This window comes from Octodon degus, unplaced genomic scaffold (assembly GCF_000260255.1).
Source record: "Octodon degus isolate 3935 unplaced genomic scaffold, OctDeg1.0 scaffold00417, whole genome shotgun sequence".
NCBI classification, from domain to species: Eukaryota; Metazoa; Chordata; class Mammalia; order Rodentia; family Octodontidae; genus Octodon; species Octodon degus.
The window spans coordinates 371,469-374,553 of record NW_004524993.1 but is presented as its reverse complement, the minus strand read 5'-3'; positions in this window follow the sequence as shown (position 1 = coordinate 374,553).

Genomic DNA, 3,085 nt, shown 5'->3' with positions numbered 1-3,085 from the left:
CTCAGCTAGGCTCTGCACTTGTTCTTGCTCCGTGACTCTTCTACTGTATCTGGGCCGAGGTTACTCTGAAGCTCAGTCCCATGTTTGTAGGTCACCCTGGCTACCACATGGCACCTCAGTAGGACATCTGTGAGAATTCTTATATGTAAATCCTTCATAGATTCACGTTTTAGTTCATCACATGAAAAGAGCTCTCAGGAATAAGGATCTCCAGAAGATCTGGTGGGAAAATTCACTGTCCACTCTTGAACTCACATAGTGTCACTTTTTTTCCCCATAATTTTATTGATAAACAAATAGCAATGAGACAGTTTCAAATCATATTGGTAGGACAGTTTCAATAATTCACACATTGCACACATTCTTCCTAGTGGTTAATTGCTGTATAAGATGCAGACATGATATCCTATTTACAAACACCATTAGAACAAATCACTCTATTCATTAAGAGAATGTAACTATATATCTAACCTAACTACTTTGAATACACAGATATAAAATGGACATTCATCTGTATACCCTTTTTTTGTTAAGCTCCGTTATTTGAATATTATAGGTGTGTAAACTCAGCAAAATGTTCTAAAGGAGTCCAGTAGCCCATAATAGCATTGGGTCTTCTGTTTAACTGGCAATGCAAGAAATTATTGACCTGAGTCCCCCACAGCTCAACTTAACAGCATGGCTTTACTTCCTATATTTCGTCTTCATAATTTTCTACTGGATGGTTAAGACCAAGGTAAAGCAGGACCTATGCAACAAGAGTTGTAGCTTTTTGGTCTGATAAGGTCAGTGAAATTCCCTTAGGATTTATCCTGAGATCCTGTACCTCAGATTGTAGAACCTTTGTCAGTGTCAACCATGTGGATGAGTCACGGCCATTGCTTGGCCAATGTGCTCTCTGTGAACATAGTGTCACTTTTACAGCAAACACAATCCCACTCAGGGAATACTGACAGTAGTAGTGTCCAAGTCAGTGTAAAACAAGCAGTTGAATATAAAAAAGCTTTTGATGCTTTCACAGAAAATATGTATCACAATGAAATACTGAATATAGTGGTATAAATTCTTAAGTATAGTAATATGTCTCCAATAATGTAGTGTCATGGGTTGGCCGAATAGCTCAGTGGATTAAAGTGCCTACAAGCAGGCACAGGGGCCGGGAGTTCAATCCCTGGGTCTGCTGTGCCAGCCCGCCCTCAGGGCACGCTGAGATGGCAATTGAGACTGGGTGTGGTGGCACATGCTTATAATCCCAGCTCTTGGGAGGCTGTAAAGAGGCAGATCATTGATTCCAATCTAGTAGTGAGACAATGAATGCCCCATAGACTCTTCCCAGAAAGAAAGAAAGAAAGAAAGAAAGAAAGAAAGAAAGAAAGAAAGAAAGAAAGAAAGAAATGTAGTGTCCTGAGCAGCAATGCCTACCCCAAAGCTCACTCTGGTTTACCTAGACAGTGAACCACCCATGGTTCATGTGTGTGCGTTTTTTTTTGTTTGTTTGTTTGTTTGTTTTGTTATTATTTTTTTACTCTTATGTGCAGAGTAGTGACTCACTACTCATTGCTGAAGACTCCACATTTCTGCAGGCTCCATGTTTCCTTGGAGCTGGGCAACTGGTATCTTTGCTCACTTTGTCAAAAGGGTTGGTGTCCTATTCAGATGGCTTGAGAAGTGGGTTGGGGTAAGAATGCTTAGGGTACTTTATCATGTTTTTACATAGATGAGCAGATTGCCAGGGCCTATTCCCTTCCTTCCTCACCTTGACTCTTATGACAGAACAGGATAGAAGGTTGCATTTTCTTCTTTCAACATCCTTTGGCTTTTGAAGCTTGCTTTTTCTCCAATAAAGTGCTTTCCTTAAGACATATTATATGGTTTTCTAAGCTTCCAGTTCCTGATGCATACTTGACAGGAACTCAAAAGGAAATAAGCTTACACCAGAGTCATAGGAAATGACTATAAAAATACTCTCATGTGCTATGTAGCCTACTAGAAACCAAGAAGAGACACTGATAAAATTCCATATGTATCCAAATGTCATTGATACATACCTGCTAGGTTACTGATGCTTAGGTAATTGAGAAGTACATAGTAGAGACTTGTTTTGCAGAATTTCACTCGCATAGGAGTAAGACTATTATGTCAAATACTTCTCTTGACTAGTGCAGACATGGTACATACCAGTGTGTCATTGAATGAATGAATGAACAAATTCCTCTATAGTAATGTATTAGTTGAATTTCCTCCCCCAGGGACTATTTTGTATCTCCTAGCAACTGTATTGCATTTTGTAAGTAGTCCCTAGTTACTGCAAGTTATGCTATGAACATTATAAAAAGTTTCCATTTTTTTGTGTAGTGCTGCTGATATTCTATGACCAAGATGGTTCCTTGAAGTTTTCTGGGAACAAGATTCTTTGTTAGACACTGAATATGCCAATTATTATTATAAAACTAATTCTTAGATATATTACTAGCAATACTTTAAGATATCTAATATTTATAATATCTACATAGATTAAGTAAGAAAATATCATAGATGTATAGAAATAATGACTGAAGAACATGAGAAAGTCTTCTCTGAAGAAACAGAATATGTGGTAACCATATGCAAACATTGTTGATATCCTACACAGAGATGAAAACTAATAAAATAAAAAATAATAAAAATGAATCATAGCATATATTACTAATAACAATGAGCATAACATGTCATATGGTGATCTTTCAGAAAAATGGCAAATAGGTTTAAGCTTCCTGGAAGAAAAACTTAGTAAGATTTTCATTAACTCCATATGAAGCTAGCCTAAAGAAACCAAACTGTTTAAAAGTTTTTAGTTTGAACATAGCAGAAAATTGAGATAATTTCAGTGTCTGCGAAAAGACATTTAAGAAAGGATAGCACAGCTACCTATGAAATATCATTTTGAATTCAAATTGACCCATAAAATAATATGTATCCTATCAAAATTCTGTGTGGACTCATAATTCATACGATGAATATTTGCCTGATGAAGGCCCATTTCACAACATTGTGTACTGTATGGTCCATTTCTAGAAAAGGGAGATGGTAACACATAGTAAACGAT